Below are 14864 nucleotides of genomic sequence, written 5' to 3'. Positions count from 1 at the left end.
GAGTTCAATATGCATTATTATTATTATTATTATTATTATTATTATTATTATTATTATTATTATTCAGTTACGGTATTGATGTTGGTTATTTTGTGGTACATTCATGTCGAAATAAGGGGTGAAAATATTTTTCTCTACCTACGGGCGCCAAGTAGCTAGATTCGCCCCTGTAAAAGCCTATTTACACTTTCGTAATTCCCTTCGCATTGTTGCGTTTAACATGCTAGATAGTGTATCAGAAGTTCAGTAATTTGTCTGGTTATCAACGACGGGTTTTTAAGGGGCAAGGAAAGTCCTTGTAATGGCTGTCTGTGAAAAGATATTAGTGGAGGTCCCGTGTTGTAGATTTACGTACTTTATACACCCCTATCTCATATTTTGATGCGATTTGAGCCACGGTTTCTCTTTCCACAAATCACTCAATTATTTACACTTTTTTTTTTCGATTCTTAGCACAATGAGATTTCTTTTGACATTTGTAGAAAACATTTCATATAGAAGTTATACAGTACGACAATTCGAACAGTAGAATGTCCTGTGTAAGGGTAAAGGCTTGTAATAGCACTCTCTAGAAAAAAATAACGTGCTAATACAATGTACAGTAATTCATTTATTTCTGCAGCAAAAAAAAAAAAAATGCGAGAGAAAGACAGACGGTTAATCCACCAATCGGTTAATAAGATGACGGATAATTGGGATTCTACTGTATTATTATTATTATTATTATTATTATTATTATTATTATTATTATTATTATTATTATTATTATTATTATTATTATTATTATGTGGCTGCTGCTAAGATGTCAAAAGGATGATACTAATGACAAAGAAAGCTTTTAACAGAAAAAGGAGGATCTTCTGTGGACGTATGGAAAAATAAGTAAGGAAGAGAATAGTGAAGTGCTTTGTGTGATATGTGGCATTGTGTGGGTAAGAAACATGGATATTACGACAAAGTGAAGAAACGACTAGAAGCATTTCAGAAGTGGATATGGAGAAGAATGGAGCGTGTGAAATGGATAGACAAAATAACAAATAAAGCTGTTCTAGAAAGAGTGAGTGAAGAAGGAATAATGCAGAAACTGATCAGGAAGAGAAATAGAAATTGACTACGCCACTCGCTTACTGAAGGATGCACTGGAAGGAATGGTGAACGGGAAAAAATTCGGGGTAGAAGAAGATATCAGATGATATATAATATTAAGATAAGTTATATTATGGACCGTAAGCGGAGACGAAGAGGACGACGGAAAATAGGCAATACTGAAGAATGCTACGTTTGCAGTGAAGGACTGACCTTGGGCAGAAAACTATGAATGAATGAATGGATTAATAACGTGTTCATCAGAGTTCAACTGGCAGGGTTCGAATCCCAGAGTGAACTATCCCCCTTGTATAGGAAAAGTCTGCACCCCTGTGTTCTTGTTTGTCTCACATTATTTTAAGAGCGAGAACGAACTGGGAGAAATATCCAATTTATTCTTTAAACATTCTGCTGATTATAAGATGAGGAAAAACCGTGAATTATAACTCTCTAGTACACCTCTGATTGAGGTTCTGGCTGATATGTACGTCTATTATCAGGCAATACATCTCACTTGACGATATGTGTCAGAGGAAGAACAATAAAATTATTTGTATGAATCTGAAGTCTGATTAGTGTAATATGTAACTAATCAGCGATGTATCCAATGGAGGGAGAAAGGAACTGCCCACCTTACCTCATTATCTCCTGGCCTAGTTGACTCATAACTAGTGCCATGTTGGTATCACTTGTGAGGTTCAGACCTGTCTTCGGACAGTTCACTAAACAACAGTGTCCGAAATTTTCACAAAAATGAAACGAAACACGTCAAAGGTACCTATCAATCCTTGATGTAGATGATAATGGTAATGGTAATAATAATAATAATAATAATAATAATAATAATAATAATAATAATAATAATAATAATTCCTGGAGCGACAACCCATGAAGGACCGAGGTCGACCAACCGGCTGCTGGCCTCACGTCCACATGTCTTAGCAGAGCTGAATGATCATCCAGTTAAATCGGAGATATCGTGTGGCCAGCACAATGATCCCCCCAGTCGTTGTAGCTGGTTTTCGTAACCGAATTTCTCTCTACATCGAAGTTCTCCACATTCATCACGATGCTGACTGGGAACCGGTCCTATACAATGGCCGAAACTTCATGAGAAAATTTCTTCCCATGTGGAGTCGAACCAGAGCTCATTCCGTAACGCGAGTCCTAGGCATGTTGCTTTAGACAACACTACAGTGCGGAGCGACAGAGACCGGAACTTTGGCAGAATGCCTATTTAAATGTGTTAAATCTATCTTCATTTTGAAAGTAAATCTGTACAAATTATACCTTTGTGATTGAAACGTCACAGTTTTATGTTGCCTTTTTCTGCCTTTTTAATATAAATGCCTAATTTACAAAATAAATGTTCTTTTACCTTTATTTGATTATTTATCTATTATTTATTAATTTATTATTAAAAATTGTCTATAGGTATATTTTTAATTTATTTCTATAATCGCTACAATGAAAGTGACTTCACCGAATGTATATTATTGTCTCAGTCAGTTCATATTCTCTTTTCAACAGTGAGTGCTGCTGTGCAAAAATGTATAACAGTAAGCGTTTTAGTTATCGGTTGTGTTTATTTGACAAGGCAACAATGAGTGCGGGTCTAACGTTATTTTTAACGGTTATTTTTCTTTCAGTTTTCATTGCGACGTTGTTGTAGCTAGCTAAATATTTCATATCGCAACACATCGGTACAACCAAACGTAAAAATGTACTTTCCAAGGCTACTGGGAAGAATATTTCTTTGCTTCCAACAGTAATTGCAACATCGAGTCGAAAATCTCACTTTGCATTCGACTTATGTAAAGCTTTTCTTGCTGCCGAAATCCCTTTGTGGAAAGTGCAAAGTTGTGGATCTAGTGCAAGGTTTTTGTAATTGCCTTTTATTGCGTATTTTAGCTACTTATAATGTATTTTTGCCTGCCTATTTTAGCTATTTATGATGCCTTTTTGCCTGCCTACTTTAACGATTCATAATGCCTAAACTTCCGGTCTCTTGTCATCATCATTATTTTATGTGAGATGGAATATACTGTAGGCCCTATACAGAGCTTCATTTTCAAAACTTCTCAGTCTAAATATCTAATTATTTCAATTAAATTTAATTTAAACTTTAAATTTAGATATGGAGAAGGAACTTAAAACCAGTGTTAGTTGCATTTTAGTTTTCACCCCCTCCCTCACCCTTTGAAATTTCAAAAGGCATCTCTATATTGATTCTTAAATTTGAAAAAAAGAGTATTCAATTCTTTATAGTCTACATATCATTAATATGTTCTCACATCTTTTGTTTTCTATCGTCGCCTACTGATGGCAACATGGATAGTTATTTTTTTATTACAGCTGAAGAGAATAAAACTAAAAATACTACTAATATAATATTTGTGTTTGGGTATTAAATGATTTAAAAATGGTATATACCCTTCAAGAGAGAGCACAAATCATCATTACTAATTAAATTGTGGAAATTTCCCAAAATAAGGTGTATTTTCATTCTAAAAACAATTGATAATAACATCAATCTAGCTTGCTAGGCGAAGATAGAAACAAGAGATATGAGAACAAATGAATGAGACGTAGGATAAACAATTGAACATTTTTTCAAATTTAAGTAACATAACATAGTGATGACATTTGAAATTTTAAAGAAGAATAACGTGGTGAAATCTAAAATGCAATTAACATTGGTTTTAAACCACCCCCCCCCCAAAATATCTAAATTGACGTGGTTTTTGTTTAAATTTAATTTAATTGAAATAAATAGTTATTTAAACTGCGAAGATTTGAAATGAAAGCCTGCTCACAACAGACTTGGAAACTTGTATCATTTAAACATGTAAGTACGGTTTGGTCAGCCCTGTTCGGATTAAGTGAGCCGCCTCAAGTCGATTCCGCCGCGTCAGTGATTTCGATGACAAATGATTACGCCTTGCCCAAGCCGCCTCCGAGTCCTGCTCCGAAGAGTTGAGCAGCGACTTCTTATTAACGCCGGCTTTGCTGCAAAGTTTTGCGATTTCTTACTACAAATTAGACTTGCAATGTTTTGTGACAAGTCTTCTTCAGCATGCTTCACTATTTAATGTTTTAGTTCAACGGTTAAAGCGTCAGACTTCCGCGCAGGAGGTCCCATTTCAAATTCTATACAGTCCAGATATAATTTTTGGCGAACCAAATGTAGTTTAAGGTCGTATTTTGTGGAACATTCCCGTTCTCCTCTCATCATCGTTGTCGTCAATGATAAGACCATCGTTTTCCAACCTTTCGGGTATGCTATCCTTAAGCAGAAAATTAGATGGCACAGGAAAATCCCTGTGACCAATGACATTTGCAGTATTACAAATTGAATGAACCAATATTAGCTGTAGTTCAAGCGGTAGTATTTCTAGCTAAAAGAACCAAATAATTGTTAGTCAACTCTACCTTCTCGTAGAGAATAGGTGGATGTTCCTAACTTTGCCCCGAGTGTTATCAGTAGTGCCTTTATGTCATGCTTATATGACCCAGGCTCACGCTAATTTCAATACTGATTTGCAGTGGCGAAGCTCTAAAGAGGTTTTTGAGGCTTAGCCTACCAAAAAAAATTGAGTTATTATATCTAGTAACAGTATAAGTTAGTAATAACCAGGCTTAGGATCCGGGACACTTTAGCAACCAATGTACGCACAACTTGACTATAGAGTTCCTTGAACATACTGTAGTAGACAGACATACTGTGATTGTAAACAACGACGCCAACGTGCTGCGTTATATTCTATTGTTAATAGTACAATCTAGTGACGATGGAAAATGAAGTAGGATACATACCTCACAAGTTTTCATATCCCTCGGCGACGTTGAAGGCGTTAGAGTTACAATGAACAACCATGTACTGTACATACTTGCAACTAATTCGAAAGAAACTGTTCACTATGAATTGAAAATGCACTGTGACGGCCTGAGTTCGTTTCGTAGGGAGAGACGGAAGAATACTGTACCTCTCATCAAGAACCGGATTGTACACTAACGCACAGGTAAACAAAAATCAATGTGCCACCTCACTCCATCTGTACTCCGTTTCACTATAACTACACTTCATTCTTAAGTTGTCTCGAATCCTAATCCTGGTAATAACGGGACATAAGCCTCCTCATAGGCAGAGACACTCGCAAGCTTGTGGAAAAACCGGGGAGGGGAGAGGGTATCGATTCGCTACTACAGCTCCGTAGGAAAGATGGCTAGCCTCAGTACGTATATAATAAGTTTCGCTATAGTGACTTTCTGTGTATGCACTGCTAGTTGAGTGTTAGTTTAATCAAAAGTGCATGCGTGTGTTACCTACATACTAATTTTGTGTAAAATTGCTCATACTGAGAGAACATTAAAGTCATTATTTGTTGAATTAAAAGAGAAACCGTTTTCAAGTTGGACATATGAAACAAAATGTGCTTAGAACACAATTCCATATTAAAATATCGGATGGAGGTAAACAAAATAGAAAATTTCAATTCTCATGGTATAAGAAATATCCTTGGATAACAGCGTGCTCTGAAACAAAAAAGTTATATTGTTACACCTGTATTCTGTTTGGGAGTGAATATTAGTGTATCGTCTTCTTACGGGGTCTGTGTCACAAAAAAAAAAAAAGTTTGATAGAAAAGCCGAGAAACATCAGCGATACAGAAGTTATCTTCAGAATGAAGAGAGTTTTCTTTTGTTAGGTCACGAAAGAATTTAACATGCAATTTGTGAAGCCAAGCTTCAAGCCAACAAACAATGAAATTGTGAAACAAAATAGATTTGTAATTTGAGAGACTTATCGAAGTTGTTTGCTTCTTAGGTAAGCAAGAGCTTGAAATGAAAGTTCCGACAATAAAGGGAATTATGTTGAATTATTATTGGAGCTTCTCTCCAGACAAGAACAGTTTATACGTGATCATTTGCAGTGCTCTCCCGACTTTAAAAATACGTCAAGTGCAAATAGCTGTACAAATGGAAACGCATTTTGTAGATGTTGAAAAGATAAAATGTGTTGAAATGATAGATCGAAATAGCTTTGTGGAATATAGGCTTAAACTAAATTTTCGTGTTATGAAATTAAAATAACCTTCTATCCACATATCCATTTTTCAACAAAGAACGATTAGAAAATGAATTAAAGAATATTTGTGTAGATGAATAAAAAAGCATTTACTTCCTGCAGACCTCTTGAAATTCATAATTAGCAATGGTCTTAAAACCCTCTATAAAGAGGTAACACCATTTTTTCTATTTGGTCTTGGCATTCGCCGTTACTTCAGGTTTCTCAGAAAGGAGTATGAGCACACTGAAAAGGGTTAAAAAATTATCTTCGTAATTCAATGAAGAATGAAAGATTAAGTTCTTTCAGTACAATCGCCATTGAAAAGAAACTGGTTAAACTACTTGCAATTGATCATAATTTCAAGGAACGAGTAATTGATACTTTTGCAACCGAGAAGAATCGACGCCTGGGCCTGCTGTATAAAAATATAAGGTAAGGAGAATTTTTTCAGCCTTCCCAGTATTTACACCTTAGCTTCGTCACTGCTGATTTGGTATATCTATGCGGACAAACGTTTCTGGAATTAAACCACCACTCTACATGACGAAAATTGGTGATTCACACTCCTTGCGCTCCCCTGAGGAAAGGATCCTCGTATATCAAATAACTAATAAACGTCTTATTCATTCATACTCATCGCAAGAATGAGAACGGAATAGATCATAGATCATGTTCTTGAAAATATACGATGATATTATGGTTATTGTTATGGTAATAATAATGAAATTTAATACCATTTTTTAAGACTACACAATATTGTCAGTAATTATAAAACACTGAATTTTAACATTGCTCAGGATCGAATATTTTAAGACAAAAATGACCACATATGTGTAAGAAAAAATGTTCACTCAAATAGTTCTGGCATTTACTATTATAAATAAAAACTATTTGCTTCTAAAAAATTGTGAACCCACAGAAATGTTTTAATTATTTCCTTAATAATTATGTTTTACGCCCGGAGTTGACAAGGAGAGGAAGTAAAGAAGATTTGGGTAGTCCATCTACTTGTGAGGGGGAGAAAGGAGGAAATAAGGAACAGCAGAATTACAGTCTACGAAGTTGGTGTTTAAGAGGGGAAGTGATAAAAGAGTGGCAAAAGACATAGAAACAATTAAGCGAGTGTTCAAGCAGTAATAGCAACTATCAAAATAATCGGAGGGAAAATGTATGAACGAATAAGTGAATTAATGTCCAGAGAAAAAATAGTTGAGAAAGGAGGTAATTAGAGGAAATTGGAAGTATTTGTTAATAAGAATTGGTAGTGAAATGTTACTAATATTGACAGTGTCGACTAAGTTAGCGTACAATCAGAGAAATTGAAATGATAGGAAGAGAGGAAGTATTTCAATGTAAGTTTACAAGTGAAGGTTGAGTTGACTTACAAAAATAGTGCCTAACGGAAAATTCGTCGGGGTGAAAGTGAACAAATAAACATGTGATTCAGTAACTAATGGAGAAATAGGGGATAAGAGTGATGATAGAAGTGAGGAGAGGTAGAAGTGATTATAAATTAGGGATGAAAGTGAATGATTATGATTAAGAAGTGTTAGTAAAAGTTAGTTTAAGATTAGGAAAATTTTAGACGATAGGAAGTAGTCTACTTCAATATAAGTAAACAATAAAAGTGGTGAGGTGTTCACTAGATAGAAGGGAAAATTTTAAGATGAGAGGTTAAAGAGCAAATTGAGGTTATGTATTATAGTATTATGTGTAGCAAAGGTAAAATAAGATGACTGCACATGTATGAAAGTTTGTATGTGTTATTGTAATTAGAAAGCGATGGGGGAGCACGAATACAGAGATGTGATGGCAACCCATTACTAAGTAAGAGCTGTAGAAATAAATATATCATATATAATAACATAATAATTATGTTTGAATACACAGTAGACGTTTTTACAATTATCGAGTTCCCCATAAAATCTCCCCGCGATGAGATTTGCAAGTAAACTCTTCAGCTGTTCGCACTATCGTTTCCATGGTAGGCGCAGGAGGTGAAGAGGGCAGTGAAGATGATGACAATATTTTAATCGTACTTACTTTATCAATTTCGAGGTTACTTAGCATTGAGCGAACTCGTATAGAAAGTTGGTATTTTGGAGATGGGAGCGAGGATTCGTCATATATTACCTGACATTCGTCTTAAAATTGGGGGAAAACTCGCATAAACCCCGACAAAGTAATTAGCCCAAGCGAAATTGGAACCCACGCCCGAGTGCGCATAGGATCAAGACACCAGCTGCTTATCCCCGAGACGCTGACCATGTGGTGACATTGATAATGATAAGAGCTATGATAACCAAGAAACAGAAATAAGAGAAACAGTGCGAGCCACGTATGAATCCCGAGCCCCAATTTAACGAACATAAACCGATGCAACATTACAATCCCTCATGCGGTCATCCTTTCAGCACCGCATGTCTTTCCACGGAGGGGGAAACGCCGATGTGTGAACAAGCGTCAATAAATCATAATCGGATACAGTTGTGGAGTCTCGCAAGGTGCAGCCAGCGTGAAGGAACTGGGATGGATCTCCGATCGTGATCGCTCTGATGCCTGCACGAGTGACGGTTCCATTAATCTTCCCAGCGATGACATAACAATCATTATTTAATTTTTCTCCCTGAATTTTTTTTTTAACAAAGGAATAGCTTGCGGCGACGGCAACAGTCTGCATTGACACAACAATTTGTGGAGAAATCACCCGACCCATTCAAATATCACCCGAATCTTTCTCTTATTAATTTATTCAATAATACTGTATCAGCTGCAGTAGATATTTAACAGAAGCAATTAGGCCTACATATAATTTCAAGTATATTAAGTGAGACTTTATCAGCCTTTACATGCGTTGAAATGAAAATCGAATTCGTCCTAAATTTCTCGAGTCAGTTCATATTCCTATAAACATAACTAATTATGTTGCCTCTTCCAGCAGAATTAATACAAGAGGATGGAAGCGCATTATCTAGCGAAATTTATAAACTTGTACCTGCTATCTGGGAAAATGAAATTGTACCAGAACAATGGAAGGAGTCCATAATTGTATCTGTTTTTAAGAAGGGGGACAATACTAACTGTGGTAACTTTCGAGGAATATCACTTTTGTTGACTTCGTACAAAATTTTGTCCAATATTCTTTTGAGAAGATTAACTCCATATGTAGATGAAATTATTGGGGATCATCAGTGTGGTTTTAGGCGTAGCAGATCGACTATTGATAAGAGTTTTTCTATTCGACAGATATTGGAGAAAAAATGAGAGTATAAGGGTACAGTACATCAGTTATTCATAGATTTCAAAAAGGCATATGACTTGGTTAAGAGAGAAATTTTATATAATATCCTTATTGAATTTGGTATTCCCAAGAAACTAGTTCGATTAATTAAAAAGTGAAACTTACAGCAAAGTCCGTATAGGCCAGTTTCTATCTGATGCTTTTTCAATTCACTGCGGGCTAAAGCAAGGAGATGCACCGTCACCTTTACTTTATAACTTTGCTCTAAAATGTGCCATTAGGAAAGTTCAGGATAACAGAGAGGGTTAGGAATTGAACGGGTTACATCAGCTTCTTGTCTATGAGGATGACGTGAATATATTAGAAGAAAATCCACAAATGATTAGGGAAAACACAGAAATTTTACTTGAAGTAAGTAAAGCGATAGGTTTGGAAGTAAATCCCGAAAAGACAAAGTATATGATTATGTCTCGTGACGAGAATATTGTACGAAATGGAAATATAAAAATTGGAGATTTATCCTTCGAAGAGGAGGAAAAATTCGAATATCTTGGAGCAACAGTAACAGATATAAATGACACTCGGGAGGAAGTTAAACGCATATTAATATGGGAAATGCCTGTTATTATTCGGTTGAGAAGCTTTTGTCATCTAGTATGCTGTCAAAAAATCTGAAAGTTAAAATTTATAAAACAATTATATTACCGGTTGTTCTGTATGGTTGTGAAACTTGGACTCTCACTTTGAGAGAGGAACAGAGATTAAGGATGTTTGAGAACAAGGTTCTTAGAAAAATATTTGGGGCTAAGAGGGATGAAGTTACAGGAGAATGGAGAAAGTTACACAACGCAGAACTGCATGCATTGTATTCTACACCTGACATAATTAGGAACATTAAATCCAGACGTTTGAGATGGGCAGGGCATGTAGCACTTATGGGTGAATCCAGAAATGCATATAGAGTATTAGTTGGGAGACCGGAGGGAAAAAGACCTTTGGGTAGGCCGAGACGTAGATGGGAGAATAATATTAAATTGGATTTGAGGGAGGTGGGATATGATGATGGAGAGTGGATTAATCTAGCACAGGATAGTGACCGATGGCGGGCTTGTGTGAGGGCGGCAATGAACCTGCGGGTTGCTTAAAAGCCATTTGTAAGTAAGTAAATAAGTAATTATGTTGCCTTTAATTGAACATTTGCAATTAGTCGTCAATCGTTTTTGACACTTTACTCAAACACGTACGATTGAGTACCGTACTAAGAGTTTTGTAGAAAAGAATCACACTAACACAACTCGAAGGATGACACAAATGAACGAATTTATTCATTCATAGTTTTCTGCCCAAGCGCAGGTCTTTCACTTTACACCTATAATTCTCCAATCTTCCCTCTTTTCCGCCTTACTCTGTTTCCGCATACGATCCATATCAATGGTGTCTGTCATTTCATGTCTTCTGCTCCGAACTTTTTTCCCGTTCACCATTCCTTCCAATGCATCCTTCAGTAGGCAGTGACCCAGTTAATTTCCTTTTTTTCTTCCTTATCAACAGACTGCGGCCTAGGGTCACCGATTCGCGAGATTGAAGTTTGGATCGCACGGATTATATATGACGTCATGATTCATAGTGTGGGATGGCATTGTGAGAGTTGGTTTCGCAAGAAATTACATTACCGTCTTTGTAATTCTGCTTGGCGTGGGTCCTTGCAATCACCACACATATTTGAGATCCTGTAATTGAAGTTTGAATCGCACGGAGTATATATGACGTCATGACCCATGGGGGTAGGCTGGCACTGTGAGAATACAGTTGGTTTCGTAAGAAATTACATTACCGTCTTTGTAATTCTGCTTGGCGTGTATCTTTGTAATTACCACACGTTCTTGAGATCCTGTGAGTAAACGAGTATATTTTATTTTATTTTCATTTATTTATTTCATTATTCATACATGCATATTTGTGTTAGTGTTAATTTCGCTATTCTTTTAATTCACACTACTGAGGAACATGTCGAAAATTAAGAGCACCAAGCGTTCCCTTCAAAACAAACGTATAGAGAAGTTCGAAAATGAATATTGTCGTATTAAAGGAAAAAAAAAACACTGAAATTTGCAAATTGTTAAAAAAGTATAGTAGGCCTATAAGCACAGATAGAACTCGATTCTTTCAAAAGCAGTGTAATAGCAAAATGTGGACTAATTATATGCGGCTCTGTAAGTCTAATCCATTTCTCACATCATCTTGCAAGACTTTCTTGCAAAGAGCCCATTTATTGATTAATTAAATAGTAAATTGTCGCTGTATTCACAGAATAAACCCTTCAGTGTTTCATCATGGCTATTAATCGTTTAAAAATATTATTGCTGGAAGACATTTAAACGAACATTAATGTTAAAAATTAAGAAAAGAAAATATTGGAGTAACAGAAAATATAATTAACTTCAGCTAAGTTTTTACACTTTACACGTAGTGCATTTCATAAATTATATTGGCAACTTGTACTTCATCAAAGTAATGAGTACTAGAAATTACTTCATTAAAAATAAAGTAATACATTGGAAACATCAATATAAACAAAACTCAATTGGTTAAACAAGCGATGTAATACTTACTGGTGAAAGAAATCTAACTGCAGCTAAAATTAACGCTAAACTCTAGAATGCAGGGAAGCAAATTGTTCCAGCATTAGTAGCCCTTAGCAAAACTCAGATATTATTTTACATAACTTGCAAGTTTCTTTCCCTGTTTTATTTCTCTTCTTAACGTAATTGAATTATTCAAACCTGAAGTGTTGAAACACAAAATTTAACAGCATTCGTTTCTTCAGTTATACAGTACATATCATTGGAAAATTCAATGTATACTGCATTCCCCAGTCACTAAAAAGATTGTATCATTATTCATCTAAATTAAAACAGACGCTGGTACAGACACTCATTCTACCTCATTTCGATTATTGCGACGTTTTGTTCAGTAATCTCAGGATTGATTCCGCTCAGAAACTACAGCGTGTTCATAACGCGTGCGTCCGCTTCATTTGTAATGTTCGATACTATGATCATATCTCACCTTCTTTCGAGAAGTTATCATGGCTTAGGTTACATGAGAGAAGAAATCTGCACTCACTTTCTCTCCTATATCGAATTATGCACACTTCATCCCCCTATTATTTATTCGCTCGTTTTCATACTCTCTCTCGCTATCATAATATTAATACTCGATCACAACGCGATAACACGCTAGAAATTCCACTTCACACATCATCTCTGTATTCCTCATCTTTCACTGTTGCTACCTCTCGTCACTGGAACTCTCTGCCGCCTGAAGTCAAGGGCTGCCGAACATTGAAATCTTTCAAATCCAATATATTTTATATATTTTGATGTACCGAAGTACATATGATATTTCCATGCAGATATTCTGCGTCATCATATGATGAAAGAGTGATGGAACGGAGAAAAATTCTCTCCGGCGCCGGGATTTGAACCCGGGTTTTCAGCTCTACGTGCTGATGCTTTATCCACTAAGCCACGCCGGATACAACCCCGACGCCGGTTAGAATCGTCTCAGATTAAGCTCCATCTCTTGGGTTCCCTCTAGTGGCCGCCCTCTGCACTACGTCATAGATGTCTATGAACGCAGGACCGAAGTCCATACATGTGTTGAGGTGCACTCGGATGAGTGACTGATTGGCCGGGATCCGACGGTATGGGCGCCGTCTTAAATCACAAAGTGATTTATTACGCATATCATATATATTTTGATGTACCGAAGTACATATGATATTTCCATGCAGATATTCTGCGTCATCATATGATGAAAGAGTGATGGAACGGCGTGGCTTAGTGGATAAAGCATCAGCACGTAGAGCTGAAAACCCGGGTTCAAATCCCGGCGCCGGAGGGAATTTTTCTCCGTTCCATCACTCTTTCATCATATGATGACGCAGAATATCTGCATGGAAATATCATATCTACTTCGGTACATCAAAATATATATGATATGCGTAATAAATCACTTTGTGATTTAAGACGGCGCCCATACCGTCGGATCCCGGCCAATCAGTCACTCATCCGAGTGCACCTCAACACATGTATGGACTTCGGTCCTGCGTTCATAGACATCTATGACGTAGTGCAGAGGGCGGCCACTAGAGGGAACCCAAGAGATGGAGCTTAATCTGAGACGATTCTAACCGGCGTCGGGGTTGTATCCGGCGTGGTTTAGTGGATAAAGCATCAGCACGTAGAGCTGAAAACCCGGGTTCAAATCCCGGCGCCGGAGAGAATTTTTCTCCGTTCCATCACTCTTTCATCTTTCTTTCAAATCCAAGTTAGAAAATTATCTTATGACGAGTTGCCAAACTAACTTACTATTATGACAAGTGTTGTATTGCATGTTTCCACGTATTCACATTTTTTTTTTTATGTTCTAGTGATATTTAACTTATTTTATATTTTTGTTTTCATATTTTCCGATAATGGTATATCTCTAATGTGATAAATTGAGCTATATATAATCATAATTTTCCTTACTGTGTGTACTTAAAAATATTGTATTCATTGTATGCTTTGTAGTGCACTATTTTATTACTACTATTAGTATTATTATTACTATTAGGCCTGTTATTATTATTGTTATTATCATTATTATTACTATTCTTATTTATTATTATTATTATTATTATTATTATTATTATTATTATTATTATTATTATCAATAATTGTCTTAATTTTTTATATTTTGTATGTCTCATTTATTTTTGACCTGCTGTTCACATTTTATTATGCTTTTTCCTTTCTTTCTGTATGTTATATATTATGTCTGATTTCTTCTTACTTGTTGTTTACATTTTATTATTATTACTATCTTATTCAGTTTTGTGTGTAAAATTGTAGTGTACTTTGTAAATTTGTAGTATTTTTGTGACGCAGTTTTTACTCCTGGTTGAGTGTTAGAGAAGGCCGTATGGCCTTAACTCTGCCAGGTTAAATAAATCATTATTATTATTATTATTATTATTATTATTATTATTATTATTATTATTATTATTATTATTAAAGCAAAAACATCACTCCATTTTAGTTCAAATTAGTATACTCTTTAGAGGTATGATGGCTTGACTGAGTTCGTATAACAGTCCTTGCCATTTGACATAATTTAATAATTACTGACAAAGAATAGAATATGTAAAATTTATTTCTGTTAAATTGTGTGAAGTATTAATTTATATTTGTATTTTAATTACATTACTTGAGTGAAGATTAAACCCAAGAAGTAATAAAGTTCACTTTTGTCTTAGTATTCGTAAGTAATTCTTTACTGGAAAAATTATATTTCTTTAAAAAACCTGAAGTTAAACAAAGAAACAAGTATAAAAGTGTTGATATTATCAATTACATAGTAATTTCCTCTAATACATTCCGCTATTTCAAAGAGACACAAATGCACACAAAAAAGACTGTT

Source organism: Periplaneta americana, chromosome 11, assembly GCF_040183065.1.
Source record: "Periplaneta americana isolate PAMFEO1 chromosome 11, P.americana_PAMFEO1_priV1, whole genome shotgun sequence".
Lineage (NCBI taxonomy): Eukaryota > Metazoa > Arthropoda > Insecta > Blattodea > Blattidae > Periplaneta > Periplaneta americana.
This window is presented reverse-complemented; position numbering follows the sequence as displayed.